General features: G+C 47.0%; 1 protein-coding gene across 3 annotated transcripts in view; it reads right to left on the minus strand.

The window, feature by feature from the left end:
- Positions 1–19,125, minus strand: part of RERG (RAS like estrogen regulated growth inhibitor) — a 147,420-nt gene that overhangs the window by 1,661 nt on the left and 126,634 nt on the right. The gene's annotated exons all lie outside the window — the stretch shown is intronic.

Here is a 19,125-nt window from a genome sequence, read left to right on the forward strand (position 1 = left end):
TGGCCCTGTTCTTGGTGCTGTGTGCATGGGCCAGCCTCACCATCAAAGTTCTGGTACATGACTGCAGAATGCCAGAACTTTAATGAGATTACCTGGAGCATATAGAGCAGTGGTGCACAAAAGGTAGATCCCTAGATGATGTAGAACTACAACTCCCATGATGCTTTGCATGCATTTAGAATGTCTTTAGAATGACAAAGCATCATGGAACCTGTAGTAGTTTTAAAACATCTGGGATCTACCTTTATAAAGCATGAAAAAACACCAGCAGCCATTTCAAACACATTAAATGCAGGGTTAATTGCAGCCCTAATAAGGAACAGGCTAACTAAAATTATGGAGAAATATGCAGGAGGTCAGAATTATCTTTCAAACTGGGCAGGGTACATGAACGTAATTAAGGGCCATGAAATGGCAGGCAGGCATGTACTTTGATACCCCTATTATATTCTATTACCTGCTATTTCCAATCTAATCTAATTATTATGTTAAACCAAACAATATATTTAAATAAAAAAATGCTAAAAATCAACAATAATAATGAGCTCAGCTTGTAAAATAAACAACAAATCCAGAGTCTTTTATTTTAGATTTCATAATAAAATGCAATGTTGTGTGCTGTGGCACATATAATATTCTAAATGTATTTACTGAGTAATATACTTGGGGATCCATTTCTTGAAGGGTGCTTCATTGTCCAATAAATTAAACAGATAATTAACCCCAGAAGCAAAAACAAATACAAGTTCAACAAGTTAATGGCAGCTTTACAATATATTGACTGGCATAAACACTGAGGATAAATGCAATATATTCAAACAAATATTAGAAAGGTACTATTCTTAGTATGAGCCATTTAGTAATAATAAATATAAAAGAAACAAATTGAAACCATTGCGGCTTAGTGGGAAAGTGAATCAAGAAATTAAAAATAAGAAAAGGGCATTCAAAGCATTTAAATCCGACAAATCAGAGGCATCCTATAAAAGATATAAGGAAGCCAATAATGCGTGCAAAAAGGCAATTAGACTTGCTAAACTACAAAATGAGAAAGTGATAGCCAAAGAATGCAAAACCAACCCCAAAGCATTTTTTAAGTACATCAATTCTAAAAAAAATAAATAAAAAAAAATTAAAGTGTAGGTACACTACAAACTGGGATGGGGGAGTTATTTAATGAAGACCAGGAAGAGGGAGAAAAGTTAAATAAATATTTCTCAACATTATAAATTAAGGAAGAACCTATGGCAATAGATATGCAAATGATTGCTGCAAAAAACTTGCAGAAAAATTGTAATTGGATGACTCAAGACAAGGTGCTGCAGCAACTAAAGAAAGTTAAGAAAGCTCCAGGGCCTGATGGTATTCATCCACGAGTACTTAAGGAACTACATGTGGAAATAAGAGAACCTCTGTTTTTATATCTAATTTCTCTTTATTGAAATAATTTTACATTCATATATACATGAAATTACTTTAATTAACATTGATATAAAAGAGCATTTATTTGACACATAACATGACTTACTAAACTTGCTTAACATATATAACAAACATTCATTGGTTATTGGTTGGTATCTTGGTATATAGAAAAAAGGAAGAAAGTTTGAGAGAAACTTGTGTTATTTAGTAATCCAAAGAGAATACATGTTTATTAGGCTATATATTTAATCTTTTTTTTAGCCATTTATCCAAATGATATATATATATTTACAGTTATTATTTGAGTATGCAACTCCTCTCTCCGTTTCAAGCTGAAAACTGTTTCTATAAACAGTGCTATAAACTGTTTCATATCTGGCGTTGTTATTTGTTTCCAATTTTTTGCAATTAGTATTTTTCCCGCTATAAAGGAGTGAATAGTCAATATTAATTGATCCCTTGGAAGTTTGCCCCAATTAATATGGAGTAGACCTGCTTCTGGACATTTTTTAACATTAATATTTAAACGTGACAAAAAAAGATAAATTGATTCCCATAAAGGACATATCCTTGAACAACCGCACCAGATATGCAACATATTTCCCTCCTGAGTTAAACATCTCCAACACAGGGGGGAATTAGATGGAGATATTTTGGTCATCCTTGTTGGAACTAGGTACCATCTGTGCAAAACTTTAAAAAAAGTTTCATTTAAATTTAGACAATGTATATGTTTTCTAAGTAATTTCATAGGGGAACACCATATCTTGTCAGATATTTTGACATTAAGATCTTTTTCCCATTGCTTTTTAGCTGAAGGCTGAATGTTTAAATACATTTGTCTTATTAAGTCCATAGCAATGGAACATATTGATTTAGTTTAATTTTTGTCAAAAATTTTATATAACAAATTATTATTATCCCCTTCCTTTCTCAATAAAGACTCATTTAGAAATCCTCTCACTCTTAGGTAGTGATGTACCGAACGGTTCGCTGGCGAATAGTTCCTGGCGAACATAGCGTGTTCGCGTTCGCCACGGCGGGCGAACATATGCGTGGTTCGATCCGCCCCCTATTCATCATCATTGAGTAAACTTTGACCCTGTGCCTCACAGTCAGCAGACACATTCCAGCCAATCAGCAGCAGACCCTCCCTTCCAGACCCTCCAACCTCCTGTACAGCATCCATTTTAGATTAATTCTGAAGCTGCATTCTTAGTGAGAGGAAGGAAAGTGTAGCTGCTGCTGATTTGATAGGGAAATGGATAGCTAGGCTAGTGTATTCAGTGTCCACCACAGTCCTGAAGGACTCATCTGATCTCTGCTGTAAGGACAGCACCCCAAAAAGCCCTTTTTAGGGTTAGAACATGAGTCTGCTTTTTTTTCCTGTGTAATCTAATAGCAGTTGCCTGCCTGCCAGCTTCTGTGTCAGGCTCACAGTGGATACTGTGCCCACTTACCCAGTGCCACCACTCATATCTGGTGTCACAATAGCTTGCATTTAAAAACAATTTTTTTTTTTCACTGTAATAGATTGAATAGCAGTTAGTAGTCTGCAAGTGTCTGTGTGTCAGGCCTACAGCGTATACTCTGCCAACCTCTGCCAGTGCACAGTGCCCCTCATATCTGGTGTCACAATAGCGTGCATTTAAAAACAATTTTTTTTTCCACTGTAATAGATTGAATAGCAGTTAGTAGTCTGCAAGCGTCTGTGTGTCAGGCCAACAGTGTGTACTCTGCCAACCTCTGTCAGTGCACAGTGCCACTCATATCTGGTGTCACAATAGCGTGCATTTAAAAATAAAAAAAAAATTCACTGTTACAGATTGAATAGCAGTTAGTTGTCTTCAAGCGGGTGTGTCAGGTCTACAGCGTCTACTCTGCCAACCTCTGCCAGTGCACAGTGCCACTCATATCTGGTGTCACAATAGCGTGCATTTAAAAACAAAAAAAGTTTTTGACTGTAATCTAATAGCAGTCAGTGTCCTTCAAGCGGGTGTCAGGCCTACAGCGTGTACTCTGCCAACCTCTGCCAGTGCACAGTGCCACTCATATCTGGTGTCACAAGAGCTTGCATTTAAAAACAAAAAAAGGTTTTTGACTGTAATATAATAGCAGTCAGTGTCCTTCATAAGTGTGTGTCAGGCCTACAGCATGTACTCTGCCATCCTCTGCCAGTGCACAGTACCAATCATATCTGGTGTCACAATAGCTTGCATTTAAAAACAAAAAAATGTTTTTGACTGTAATATAATAGCAGTCAGTGTCCTTCAAGCGGGTGTCAGGCCTACAGCGTGTACTCTGCCAACCTCTGCCAGTGCACAGTGCTACTCATATCTGGTGTCACAATAGCTTGCATTTAAAAACAAAAAAAGTTTTTGACTGCAATATAATAGCAGTCAGTGTCCTTCATAAGTGTGTGTCAGGCCTACAGCGTGTACTTTGCCAACCTCTGCCAGTGCACAGTGCCACTCTTATCTGGTGTCGCAATAGATTGCATTTAAAAACCCCAAAACTTTTTCACTGTTATAGATTGAATAGCAGTTAGTTGTCTGCAAGCGGGTGTCAGGCCTACAGCGTGTACTCTGCCAAACTCTGCCAGTGCACAGTGCCACTCATATCTGGTGTCACAATAGCTTGCATTTAAAAACAAAAAAAGTTTTTGACTCTAATATAATAGCAGTCAGTGTCCTTCATAAGTGTGTGTCAGGCCTACAGCGTGTACTCTGCCAACCTCTGCCAGTGCACAGTGCCACTCTTATCTGGTGATGGAATAGATTGCATTTAAAAACCAAAAAACTTTTTTCACTGTTATAGATTGAATAGCAGTTAGTTGTCTGCAAGCGGGTGTCAGGCCTACAGCGTGTACTCTGCCAACCTCTGCCAGTGCACAGTGCCACTCATATCTGGTGTTACAATAGCTTGCATTTAAAAACAAAAAAAGGTTTTGACTGTAATATAATAGCAGTCAGTGTCCTTCATAAGTGTGTGTCAGGCCTACAGCGTGTACTCTGCCAACCGATGCCAGTGCACAGTGTCACTCATATCTGGTGTCACAATAGCTTGCATTTGAAAACAAAAAAAGTTTTTGACTGTAATATAATAGCAGTCAGTGTCCTTCATAAGTGTGTGTCAGGCCTACAGCGTGTACTCTGCCAACCTCTGCCAGTGCACAGTGCCACTCTTATCTGGTGTCGCAATAGATTGCATTTAAAAAACAAAAAACTTTTTTCACTGTTATAGATTGAATAGCAGTTAGTTGTCTTCAAGCGGGTGTGTCAGGCCTACAGCGTCTACTCTGCCAACCTCTGCCAGTGCACATTGCCACTCATATCTGGTGTCACAATAGCGTGCATTTAAAAACAAAATTTGTTTTCACTGTTATAGATTGAATAGCAGTTAGTTGTCTTCAAGCGGGTGTGTCAGGCCTATAGCGTGTACTCTGCCAACCTCTGCCACTGCACAGTGCCACTCATATCTGGTCTCCACAGTAGCTTGCACGCATAGTATCACTAATGCAAAAAAAAAATGACAGGCAGAGGCAGGCCACCCCACAGGGGCCGTCGTGGTCGTGGTGCTGTGATTCCCTTTTGCCCTAGAATAATGCCCAGTTTTCAGAGGCCACGTACCCTGAACTTGAAAAGTTCTGAGGACATAGTTGACTGGCTATCACAGGACACCCAATATTCTACAGCTTCCGCTCGGAACCTTGACGCACCATCCTCCTCCAACTTAGCTTCGGGCACCTCTCAAGATACCACTCACTGCCTGCTGCCACCACCAACACTAGCACCACAGCCGCTTCACTTTATCTGTCAGAGGAGTTATTTACACATCCGTTTGAAGAAATTAGTGATGCGCAACCATTATTGCCAGAGGATGTAGATAACAGGTGTTTCAACACTCACCGCCAGGGGAACGGAGCTGCCGTTTAGTAGATAATCCCCATTCTCCAGAAATGCAATTTTAGTCCAACCGATCGTAAAACTCCCGAACGGAGCATACGAATGCGGCAACTCCCGATCAGCAATCCATCCGAAATCCTTCCACAGCTAGAAATAAACGAAAACGCTCTCACCAGTTCTTCGGTATACGAATGACTCCATGGGACGGCTACCTGGGTAAAGTCCATACGAATTATAGAAACTCCCGAACTGACCAGTGTTCGTACGCCTCAAGGAAATAGAAGGTGGGCGGCAGCCTCCAGCGGTGTTCGGCAGATAAAGTGTCCGTTTTTAGTTCCATAGGTTTTGTACCGATCACCGCTGATTCTCCTTGTGTCCAAAATGGCCGCCGCCTCGTGGTCGGCATACGAACGACGACCACCCATACGAATGGAATGGAGAGGTGTCTGCGGTTAACCGCAACGTTCTAATTGTGGTCAAGGTGTTAACAAGCAGCACACTCCTCTCCTGGGTGGCCGTTTGTTCGGTAGTTTCAATCGGTACTGGGGAAAACAGACGAACAAGGGCATACGGACAGGAAATCCATGAAATCAAGGCAAACAGACGAACCAGCAATATAAGTCTATACAGATGGGTTCGTCACACGGCTCCCCCCTTGTGGGACACTCCGGCAGACCCGGCTTGGCCCTTTAGCGGGTCAACATGGGGATGACCGGACTAGGAGGTAGCAAGAACATCGGTTTGCCGCGATAACCCATCTGCATTCCCGTTCTGCTTACCGGGTCGGTAGCTGATGGTGAAGTTACCGTATATACTCGAGTATAAGCCGACCCGAATATAAGCCGAGGCCCCTAATTTTACCCCAAAAAACTGGGACTCGAGTATAAGACTAGGGTGGGAAATGCAGCAGCTACTGGTACATTTCTAAATAAAATTAGATCCTAAAAAAAATATATTAATTGAATATTTATTTACAGTGTGTGTATAATGAATGCAGTGTGTGTATAATGAATGCAGTGTGTGTGTATGAGTGCAGCGTGTGTATGAGTGCAGCGTGTGTATGAGTGCAGCGTATGTATGAGTGCAGCGTGTGTGTGTGTGTGCAGCGTATGTGTGTGTGCAGCGTGTGTGTGTGTGCAGCATGTGTGTGTGTGCAGCGTGTGTGTGTGTGCAGCGTGTGTGTGTGTGCAGCGTGTGTGTGTAAGTGCAGTGTGTGCAGTGTGTGCAGTGTGTGTGTGTGTATGAGTGCAGTGTGTGTGTGTGTGTGTGTGTATGAGTGCAGTGTGTGTGTGTGTATGAGTGCAGTGTGTGTGTGTGTATGAGTGCAGTGTGTGTGTGTGTATGAGTGCAGTGTGCAGTGTGTGTATGTACAAGTGCAGTGTATGTGTGTGTGTGTTGCAGTGGTGGGGGGGGTGGGCAATTTTATTATTTTATTTATTATTATTTTTTATTATTTATATTATTTTCATTAGTATTTCTTATTATTATTTTTTATTTTCGTCCCCCCTCCCTGCTTGATACATGGCAGGGAGGGGGGCTCCTTCCCTGGTGGTCCAGCATTGGTAGTTCAGTGGGGGGGTAGGGGGCTGGCAGAGATCTTACTTAGGGAAGGGAGCTGACAGGAGCTGCAGGACGGGTAAGTAAGATCTCTGCCAGCCCCCTCTCCCTCAGTCTGTATTATGGCAATGCAAATTGCCATAATACAGACTATAGACTCGAGTATAAGCCGAGTTCCGTTTTTTCAGCACAAAAAATGTGCTGAAAAACTCGGCTTATACTCGAGTATATACGGTATATGGTTGTAGGGCTAAACTCCACCGCAGCAGTCTACCATTGTCTCCTGAGACCCGGTTAAGCCAGACAAGAGGATTGTGGTCCGTCACAAAATTCCTGTCCATACAAATAAGGGCTTAACTTTTTCAATGCCCAGACCAGGGCTAAGCATTCTTTCTCCACTGCCGCATAACTCACTTCTCGGGGTAACAGCTTTCTACTGAGATATGCGACAGGGTGCTCTCCTCCATCTTCCCCGACCTGGCTCAGCACAGCCCCCAGTCCATACATGGAAGCATCTGTATCGACGAGAAAACGTTTGTTAGGAACTGGGGCAGCCAGGACAGGGGCATTCACGAGAGCCTGCTTAAGTGCTCGAAACGCAGCTTCACAAGCTGGAGACCACAGGACCTGCTTAGGGAGGTTTTTCTTATTCAGGTCAGTCAGGGGCTTAGCAATAGAGCTGTAGTCAGGGACAAAGCGTCTGTAGTACCCTGCTGTCCCTAGGAAGGCTAATACTTGGGTCTTAGTGATAGGTGTGGGCCAGTTAGCTACTGCCTCTATCTTAGCTGGCTCTGGTCTCTGGCTCCCACACCCCAATCTGTGACCCAGGTATTGCACTTCAGCCATGCCTAGATGACACTTCTCTGGTGTTCTGTCCAGGAGTCTCTACCTTATGTACAGCTAGGGTAGTGTAGCCGGGCTCTTGGGAGAATATCGCCTGCTTCTCCCACAGAAGCTGTCTTGCCTGTCCTTTCTCTGGGGCGCTTAACATGTCCCCTAGCTGTACGAGGCTAGTCAGGTCAGTCTGGGAATCTCTTGCTAACAAGTCGGGTAAGGGTAAACTTTCTGTATCGTCTGCAGCTTGGGCACATACTGCAGCTACATTCTCAGGTCGTTCCTGATACTCCTTTAGCATGTTCACATGAAAGGATCGCTGGATCCTGTCATCTGAACAGCTGGCTATAAGGTAGGTAGTATCACACACCTGAGCTAACACCTTATACGGGCCCTGCCAAGATGCCTGCATCTTGTTCGCCTTCACAGGTTTGAGCACTAGCACCTTCTGCCCAACCTGGAAGACTCGCTGCCAGGCACCCCGATCGTACCATTCCCTCTGTCTCCCCTGGGCCACCTGGAGGTTCTCTCTTACCATCAGAGACAGTTTCTCCATGCGGTCCCGGAGTTCCAGAACATACGGTACTATGGGGGTCCCTTCCTGCTCTGTCTCCCCCTCCCAGTGGCCTCTAATGAGATCTAGGGGTCCGCGGACCCTTCTCCCATAAAGCAACTCAAATGGGGAGAACCCAGTAGATTCCTGGGGCACCTCTCTGTAGGAAAATAACAGATGAGGCAGGAATCGCTCCCAGTCTCTGCAAGTGTCAGAAAAGGTCCTCAGCATCTGTTTGAGGGTGCCATTAAATCGCTTGCAGAGACCGTTAGTCTGTGGATGGTATGGGGAACTAAGTATCGGTTTAATGCCGCATACCCTCCACAGCTGCTGGGTGAGCACAGCGGTAAATTGGGTTCCCTGGTCAGAGAGGATCTCTTTAGGGAACCCGACCCTGGTAAAAATCCTAACCAGGGCATCAGCAACTGTCTCTGCCTCTATGTTAGACAGCGCTACTGCCTCTGGATAGCGAGTGGCATAGTCCACCACGGTGAGAATGTATTTCTTACCGGATGGACTAGCCCTGGCCAGTGGACCCACAATATCAACAGCTATGCGGGCAAAGGGCTCCCCAATAATAGGCATCGACATAAGCCTAGCTCTTGGGTGGTCCCCCCGCTTTCTAGGGTCCCCCCGCCGGCTGTGCGGCGGGACCCTAGATGTCCGGCTAGCGGAACATCATGCCCTATCCGCAGAATCTCCTGCCGGTATTTTGCGGGCACCACCAGCTGTCGATTCGGCGGAGGGGCAACACTCTTCTGGGACGGCTTAGGGATCCGGTATAACCTGTCCCCCACCCACTCTTACCGCTCCCCATCTGTTCCTTCCTCTCCAGTATCTGCTCTGTCTCTATATTTCTGGAGGGATGGATCTGTCTGGGTTTCCCTCCCAAACTCCTCTGTGGAATCCCAGCTAACCAAAGTCTGCCCTGGGGTGTCAGTCGGGGAATCAGTTCTTACCTGGGTCTCCGCAGCAGGTGGGCTGGTTCCAGCAGCACGGGTCTGAGCACGGGTAGTCACTGGGTTGGCCTCGGCAGGCCCCATGGGAGCATATGCAGAAACCAAAGGGGCCAAATCATTTCCCAGCAAAACGTCAGCAGGCAAATCCTTCATAACCCCCACATTCACATGTCCGGATCCCACTCCCCAGTCCAAATGAACCCGGGCAACAGGCAGACGGAACAAGGCGCCTCCTGCTACCCTCACTGCCACAGTATTTCCAGTATGTTGGTGTTCGGAAACAAGGTTCTTTTGGAGCAGGGTCATAGTAGCTCCGGTGTCTCTCAGACCAGTGACCACTTTACCATTCAGCTTAACGGTCTGTCTGTGCTGTTGGCGGTTGTCCTGCTGAGCTGCTTGCACTGGGTCTGCCTCATGTAGGATACCCCAAAACTCCTCCTGCTCAAAGCAGTGAGCAGAAGGCTGAGGTGGCTGCTGGGCTCCGCCGGCTGGTCTTCTCCAGAACTGTGCTTGGCTGGCATTGTTCAATGGGCACTCTGGTCTTTTGTGCCCCAGTTGCTTGCATCCATAGCACCGGATCTGTTGTGAGTAATCCCGAGCGTTGAACCGGGCTGGCTGCCCATAGTTGGTTCCTGGCGGCATAGTGGGGGTACGTTGTGCTGGGGGGTGATATACATTAGTGGTTGGAGGTGCTGCCGGTTTGTATTCTACTCGGGTAGGGTCCTTGGCTGCTGTCTGGTCTAGCTTGCGTGCATCTGTGTATTCGTCGGCCAGACGAGCAGCTTCAGGCAAGGTAGCGGGTTTGCGGTCCCTGACCCACTCTCGGACTCCTGCAGGTAACCGGTCAAAGCAGTGTTCTAGCAGGAATACTTGCAGCACCTCTTCCCCAGTTACCGCTTGGCACCCTGCCATCCAGTGGGCTGCCATGCGGTGTACCCTGCATGCCCACTCCACATAGGAATCACCAGCCTGCTTGTTAGTGTCCCGGAATCGCCTCCGGTACGCCTCAGGGGTAACAGCGTATCGGGCCAAAAGGGCATCTTTTACTGCCCGGTAACTAGTGATTTCCTCCTCTGGGATGGCTCGAAAAGCTTCACTGGCCCGGCCGGATAATTTCCCAGAGAGGATAGTAACCCATTCTTCTGCGGGCACCTGGTGTAAAGCACACTGTCTTTCAAAGTCAGCCAGGAACCCGTCTATCTCTCCTTCAGTCTCCACAAAATTTCTAAAAGCAGCAAATGGTACCTTTTTCCTTCCATTATTATTATTATTATAGGGTACCTCTGCTGCTGCAGCTCCTCTCCTCTGGAGCGCCTGTTGTGCTGTCACTGCGGCTTGTACTTGCACCACAATATCCGCTGCAGGGTTGGGGCCAAAGTGTGCCAGCCTTATCTGGACTGCCCAGTTAAACGATATCTCCTTGGGTGTTAAATCCAGCAGGCCAGGCACATTAGCTCTTTCCATTCCCTGTGCTGCATCCATCTCCAACAATATAGAAATAATCTCCCTTTTCTTGAGATTACTTGCTGATTGTCCTCTGCGCTCCAAAATATCTTTAAGGGTAGCACGCCTTAATTCTTCATACTGCATTTCCAATCTGGGGTGTGTAGCTGGCCTTCAGGATGAATCCCACCGCTGCAACCAATTGTTACGACACTCACCGCCAGGGGAACGGAGCCGCCGTTTAGTAGATAATCCCCTTTCTCCAGAAATGCAATTTTAGTCCAACCGATCGTAAAACTCCCGAACGGAGCATACGAATGCGGCAACTCCCGATCAGCAATCCATCCGAAATCCTTCCACAGCTAGAAATAAACGAAAACGCTGTCCCAATAGTAAATCCCTCCACAAACGAGACAAAGCTCCGTCTTGAAGGTCAAACAGGAATGTGTTTAATGGGGGCTACCTGCCCGGTATTTATGCGGGTCTCCACAAGGTGGACACTCGCCTAGGGGACCTTGTGGAAGACTGTAAAATATATTATACAGTAGCCAATCGCAGTGGCTTCAATACAAGCCCTTCCCATTTTACCCATAAATCATTCTTTTCTATCCCGGAGATAATTAGGGAGAAACCTGTAACGGATCGCCTGGCACCCCGACTGGGTACCTCCGTTGAAGGATGCTCCTAGCGCTCCTGAGGACTTCAAGCACTGCAGCAGGCACCACAACCACCGACTCTGAGAAGCATGGGAATCCTCTCTAGCATATGAATGCTGTATACAGCCGAATAGGAAAAACCATACGATAGGTTTACACTCCTAGCAGTCAAACTGGAACAGCATACCACGAATCCTCCCCCCAATAATGAGACGACACTCCACTTTGAGGGTTAAGCAGGAACTCTGTACTGGCACATCCAGCCTGGCTTTTATTACAATTGTACACATACAGGCCACACCCAGGGGGAGGCATAAAAACACCAGTCAGATACATGGTACAACCCACACATCCCCTCCCCTCAGATAACCAGTTAACATAATTATACAGCCAGGAAAACTACAGTTTTTATACATGTGCTATAACTTTAAATCCATACATCCAAAGTGGTTTGTGACAACGGAACAAATTTGTTGGCGGCATTGAAGTTGGGCAAGTTGACACATGTGCGTGCATGGCACATGTGTGGAATCTGATCGTGCAACGTTTTGTGCATAATTACCCAGGCTTAAAGGACGTCCTTAAGCAGGCCAGGAAGGTGTGTGGCCATTTTAGGCATTCCAACACGGCCATGGTGCACTTTGCAGATATCCAGCGGCCAAACAACATGCCAGTGAGGCGCTTGATTTGCGACAGCCCGACACGTTGGAATTCAAGACTCCTAATGTTCGACCGCCTGCTCCAACAAGAAAAAGCCGTTAATTAATATTTGTATGACCGGGGTGCTAGGACAGCCTCTGGGGAGCTGGGAATTTTTTTGCCACGTTACTGGACGCTCATGCGCAATGCCTGTAGGCTCATGCATCCTTTTGAGGAGGTGACAAACCTAGTCAGTCACACCGAAGGCACCATCAGCGACATCATACCATTTGTTTTCTTCCTGGAGCGTGCCCTGCGAAGAGTGCTGGGTCAGGGCGTAGATCAGCATGAAGAGGAAGAGGAAGAGTTGTGGTCACCATCACCACCAGAAACAGCCTTATCAGCATTGCTTGCTGGACCTGCGGCAACGCTGGAAGAGGATTGTGAGGAAGAGGAGTCAGAGGAGGAAAGTGGCTTTGAGGAGGAGGAGGAAGACCAACCACAACAGGCATCCCAGGGTGCTCGTTGTCACCTATCTGGTACCCGTGGTGTTGTACGTGGCTTGGGGGAAGAACATACCTTCATTGAGATCACTGAGGAGGAGGAACGGGAAATGAGTAGCTCGGCATCAAACCTTGTGCAAATGGGGTCTTTCATGCTACGTGCCTGTTGAGGGACCCTTGTATATAAAGGCTGAAGGAGAACGACCTGTACTGGGTGTCCACGCTACTAGACCCCCGGTATAAGCAGAAAGTGGCTGAAATGTTACCAAATTACAACAAGTCGGAAAGGATGCAGCATTTGCAAAATAAATTAAAAAGTATGCTTTACACAGTGTATAAGGGTGATGTCACAGCACAACGGGAATCTAACAGGGGAAGAGGTGAAAGTAATCCTCCTCCTCCCACGACCACGCCGGCAAGGACAGGACACTTTACACACGTGTTGTTGATGGAGGACATGCGGAGCTTTTTAAGTCCTACGCATCGCCACAGCCCTTCGGGATCCACCCTCAGAGAACGACTCGACCGACAGGTAGCAGACTACCTCACCTTAACTGCAGATATCGACACTCTGAGGAGCGATGAACCCCTTCACTACTGGGTGTGCAGGCTTGACCTGTGGCCTGAGCTATCCCAATTTGCAATAGAACTTCTGGCCTGCCCCGCTTCAAGTGTCCTGTCAGAAAGGACCTTCAGTGCAGCAGGAGGTATTGTCACTGAGAAGAGAAGTCGCCTAGGTCAAAAAAGTCTAGATTACCTCACCTTTATTAAGATGAATGAGGGATGGATCCCGAAGGGACTGACAGTGGGCGATACATTCGACTAAAAAAGGCCTGATGAGATGAGCTGCCTTGGGCTAAAAATGGTCCACACGCTGCTGTATTTTAGCTCTGAATGCCGGTTGACTTGCGTGACTTATCCGCCACCAACTAGGGTTCAAGCTGCAATGTTTTAGGGCACTTTCTGCCTGGGAAACAAACATAAATTTTTCTGCCCGCTGCTACAGAAGCGGCTGCAACAATACCTAATTTTTCAGGCATGTGTACATGCCTAATTTTTTGGGCCTCTGGTGCTGCACTGTGGCTTCACAAACCAAACCAAAAAAAGGCACATAACAGGGATTAAACTGATAGGAATAGTACTACTTAACACACCACTCCTATCTGGTGGCACATTAGATTGCACGCGCAGTGCCCCAAATTTGAAGTAGGAGGACCGACCAAGCATCTTTTTCCATCTCCCGGTTCCTAAAATCGATGCCATATACACGTCCCCTGATAGGGCGCCAGCTCGTTATTCTCTTGGGCGCCAGCTCGTTATTGTCTTTTTCACTTCACTAGGGACACTTTACTGCACTATGGGCACTTAGACCCACTATTTGTCTTGCACAGTGTTATTCCTAGCTAGCATCTGTGATGGGAAATCAGGCAGTCATCTAAACGTTTAGATTGAGCTTTAGCTTAGAACACCCTTGAAGGTGTTTAAGGAGATTAGGGCTAGTTTAGAGGATTCTTCTTAGACCTCTCTGAGTCTCTAGAGCCCTTCTACCTATCCAGCATTTCTGGAAACTAGCTAAGAGAAATGGTGGCTGTGTGTCTGTGATACATTTAACTTTATATCACCTTATTGACACTTTTTATGACAGCATCACTCCGGTCTCCATACTCTCTGCCTATACCCATCTATTTAGAGGGAATTTCCTTGCCCCTGGCAATATTATATAATAGGTAATAGTATTACCATTATTACACAATTAGCCACTATAGGGGAATGAGTATAGTATCCCTTTGTTATTTATAAATGATACAATAAAGACTCAATTTACTTTAACAAAAGGGTACTAACCACGGTATTAGGAAGCATTACTCTGCTTTCCCTTTCTCCCTCTATTATACACCTATGCTCACTAGGATTTGTAGGTATCACTTTATTATAGTTGTCTAACCTTTTCCTATGCCAGTTTTAGATCTCCTTCTTGCGAGATTTTTTATTTTTTCAGTTTATTAGCATACCTGGGTACAAGCCCTCGTTGGGGCTGGCACCACCACCTGACCACATTTCCTCGTTTCTTCCACTCATACCGCTTTTTCCATCTTTGAAAGGGTTTGGCGAAACAAGGAAATAGTCCTCTACTCGTAACAGGGATTAAACTGATAAGAATAGTACTACTTAACACACCTTATAATAACGCAGAGAGAGGCAACGCAGAGAGAGGAGTCTGAAGAAGAGGAGTCAGAGGAGGAAGGTGGCTTTGAGGAGGTGGAAGACCAAACACAGCAGGCGTCCCATTGGGCTTCTTTTCACCTTTTGGGGACCCTTGGTGTTGTACGTGGCTGGGTGGAGGAAGATACCTTCAATGACATCAGTGAGGACAAGGAACGGGACATGGCTAACTTGGTATCCAACCTTGTGCAAATGGGGAGTTTGCGATTGTGCAAATGGACTGTTTGCGGTTGTTTGCGGTGCGTTAAACGGGGAGTTTGGTCTGTCACTGTGAAGCGGGTGTAACCCTTACACTACCTGATTGCTACAACATCATACAGTAGGTCCCCCCCCTCATTATTTTTATGGCCCCCACCCACCGCTCACGGGTGGGGGCGGGCGGGAGGACAGTAGGTCCCCCCTGTAGCGAAAGCCACTTCGCCACTGTGTTTTAGAGGGGGCTGCTTGCCCGCCTCTTACCCTGTGACTACGGTCCCTGGGCGATTTGGCCCTTTATGCACGGTATTTGGGCATACTGTGGGTTATTGGGCTGCCCCAGGATTATAGGCATACGAAACTTAAACCCCATGGCATTTGAACTGTGTTTGTGGCATCTGAGCGCTGTTTGGATATGTTGAGCGCTCAGATCCAAGCCATCTGGGGATGGGTTGAATGTGGGGGTTCTGTTTAGTATAACAGGAGTTATGTAATTTTATGTCTTTTGGTGGTTGCTGGTAACATGTGCTTAATGGAGGCTGTGTTTGTCCCTGGATATAATTAAATCAGCTTCTCTATTGTCTCCAGGATTGGGGGAATCTGCTACAAGGGATTGCTATGCTAGGCATATTCCCTTGCTATAATCACTGAGCTCTTGTAAGAGCTTGTTCCTGCTTCGTTCTGAAGGGAGATAGCTGCAGCCTGCGGTGCTTATGGTGTCTGGTGGAGTGCTTGGAGTCCTCTGGAAGCGCTCGGAGCATCTTTCAACGGAGGTACCCAGTCGGGGTGCCAGTGGATCCGTTACATTGGTGGCAAGCGGTGGGATGGCGTCCTAGTGCGAGGAGAAGCAGCTCAGAGACACCGGTAACGTGTGGAGTTGTGCAGCATCCCTATCTTCAGCAACATAATGGAACCAGCAGTGGCTACAGCAAGCATGGCGTATAGCTACTCCGTACTAGAGTTTGGCACGATGGTAGGGTTGCACCTGAAGTTTTACGGACCCAATCCAGAGGAGAAATACGTGCGGTTCGTGTGGAAATGGTGACCCGGAACCTACAACACAGGGCGTTGAGGGAAGGCCAGTGGGCACGTTGGGAGAAACTCCAGCCACAGGTACCTCTCTACCGGCCCTACAGGGATGCTGGGCACACGGCCCAGATCCCCAGCGGCAGTATGTTTTACAGGGAGGGGAGACAGTCGGTCTCACTCCCCAGCGGCAGAATGTGTTATTGGAGGAAGAGACAACCGGCCTCCCTCCCCAACAGCAACCAGAGGTACCCGAGGTAGAGGACCTCATAGACTGGTCCTGGGAGGACCCCCTGCAGGCAGGTGGAGATGGGACCGAGATCTCTCCACCGGCCCTACAGGGATGCTGGGCAACCGGCCCAGATCCCCAACTAGAGCTGGAGTTACAGAAAGTGGAGAGCATCGACCTCCCCCCCCAGCAGCAGCCGGAGTACCAGGGGGAGGTAAGTGATATTTCTCCTCCCCAGTCAACTCCTTTGTTCCCTGACCCCCCCAGCAGAAGAGCTGGCAACTGGGCAGAGCGCAGCTGGCCTCTGTCCTCCCTTGTTTCCTTCCCCTGAGCCTGACTTTCTACAGGCTGCCCCAGCGGAAGAGCTGGCAACTGGGCAGAGCGCCGCTGGCCTCTGTCCTTCCTTTTTTCTTTACCCTGAGACTACCCCAGCTCTGACCCCGGAGCAGAGCACATCGGGCATCTGGCCCCCAAGTACTCACAGCCATTTGCCCAGCAAGGCCGAGGGTGCCACAGTTTCACCCCACAACTTGAGACCTACAGGCCAGTATGACTTGTTGTGGGGGGGCTATTCTGTGAATTCTTTATTGTGGGGGGGCTACACTGCTAAATTTGTTTTGTGGGTTAGACCCTCTGTGAACTATGTATCGTGGGTGGGCCATTCTGTGAATTCTTTATTGTGGGTGGGCTACTCTGCTAATTTTGTTTTATCGGTGGGCTGCCCGACTAATCTAGGTACTGACCGGCAGAAGGTCAGGTACCTGGTTAGTCTACCCCCAAATGGGAAGATATGTAGCGAAAGCCACTTCGCCACTGTGTTTTGGAGGGGGCTGCTTGCCCGCCTCTTACCCTGTGACTACGGTCCCTGGGCGATTTGGCCCTTTATGCACGGTATTTGGGCATACTGTGGGTTATTGGGCTGCCCCAGGATTATAGGCCCTCTCATCAGCCCATACGAAACTTAAACCCCATGGCGTTTGAACTGTGTTTGTGGCATCTGAGCGCTGTTTGGATATGTTGAGCGCTCAGATCCAAGCCATCTGGGGATGGGTTGAATGTGGGGGTTCTGTTTAGTATAACAGGAGTTATGTATTTTTATGTTGTAACGGACCGTTTCGCTCAAAAGGGGATAAAACCCAGTTTAGGCGATAATCCCCTTTAGATAGACCAGCAGCTACTATAAGCACCAATTCCCCGAACTCCCAAACTGCACGGATTCACCAACTCTCGAACAGCAGACACATGAACCCGGGAAGCAGCTGAACAGGAAAAGCCATACGAACAGCTTACACTCCTGGCAATCGGCATACAGTCCCCTTCCCCCAAGAAAGAGACAACACTTCAGCTTCAGGGTTAAGCAGGAACTCTGGACTGGCTCATCCAGCCTAGCTTTTATTTCCAACTCACACATACAGGCCACACCCAGGGGGAGGCATAAAAGAACCAATGACATAGATGTTACATCCCACACATCCCCTCCCCTTAGTGTGACACATAATCCCATTATGCATACAGTTCAAAATATACTTTTACACAACTTTCATAACTTTAAAACCATACATCACATTCACATGAAAATACATATCCTCAATCCATTCGGGGGAACAACATATTAAAAAATGGCATGGATCAGACCAGGGGTTCAAAAGTTAGTAAAGTGTCTTTTTAAACCCCTAGCTTTCCAGCTTCCTTCTCTGTGCTGGAGAAGTAATTCAATTACCTCCCAGCACAGAGACAGACTCCATTGAGCACATGGGGATACAAAGACAGCAAAACACTTTAAAATACATAAATTCACCTTTTACACATAACACACAGACATTTCACATATCCCCAGATAGCTGGGATCTGAGCGCACAAAACTACTGAATAGCGCGCAGATCCTATACACACAGTACAATTGCCATGGAGCTAAAGTCTTCCCCATAGTCTTTCATTATATGAATAGGCTCCATGGTATAGCTATCTGGGGTATCACATTCCCATAAAGTCTGGTCCATAGTCCAAAGGCAACAGGCGGGCAACCAGGCTTCTCCAGTTCACAGTGGCGAAGTTGGTTTCGCCACATATGTCCTTTGGTGGTTGCTGGTAACATGTGCTTAATGGAGGCTGTGTTTGTCCCTGGATATAATTAAATCAGCTTCTCCATTGTCTCCAGGATAGAGGATTCCAGGATAGAGGATTCTGGGGAACTAGTTTGAGCTGGAAAAACCATGCTTCCAGAAAGTCAAATGCACATTTGTTCTATTTTTACCCTCAACTTGAGTCCTGTCTCTTATTGGGGGAATCTGCTACAAGGGATTGCTATGCTAGGCATATTCCCTTGCTATAATCACTGAGCTCTTGTAAGAGCTTGTTCCTGCTTCGTTCTGAAGGGAGATAGCTGCAGCCTGCGGTGCTTATGGTGTCTGGTGGAGTGCTTGGAGTCCTCTGGAAGTGCTAGGAGCATCTTTCAACGGAGGTACCCAGTCGGGGTGCCAGTGGATCCGTTACATTGGTGGCAAGCGGTGGGATGGCATCCTAGTGCGAGGAGAAGCAGCTCAGAGACACCAGTAACGTGTGGAGTTGTGCAGCATCCCTATCTTCAGCAACATAATGGAACCAGCAGTGGCTACAGCAAGCATGGCGTATAGCTACTCCGTACTAGAGTTTGGCACGATGGTAGGGTTGCACCTGAAGTTTTACGGACCCAATCCAGAGGAGAAATACGTGCAGTTCGTGTGGGACATGGTGACCCGGAACCTACAACACAGGGCGTTGAGGGAAGGCCAGTGGGCACATTGGGAGAAACTCCAGCCACAGGTAGAGTGGGACGAGGAAGAAATCGAGGTGGCCGGTGGAGATGGGACCGAGGTCTCTCTACCGGCCCTACAGGGATGCTGGGCACCCGGCCCAGATCCCCAGCGGCAGTATGTTTTACAGGGAGGGGAGACAGTCGGTCTCACTCCCCAGCGGCAGAATGTGTTATTGGAGGAAGAGAC

Source organism: Pelobates fuscus, chromosome 3, assembly GCF_036172605.1.
Source record: "Pelobates fuscus isolate aPelFus1 chromosome 3, aPelFus1.pri, whole genome shotgun sequence".
Classification (NCBI taxonomy): Eukaryota; Metazoa; Chordata; class Amphibia; order Anura; family Pelobatidae; genus Pelobates; species Pelobates fuscus.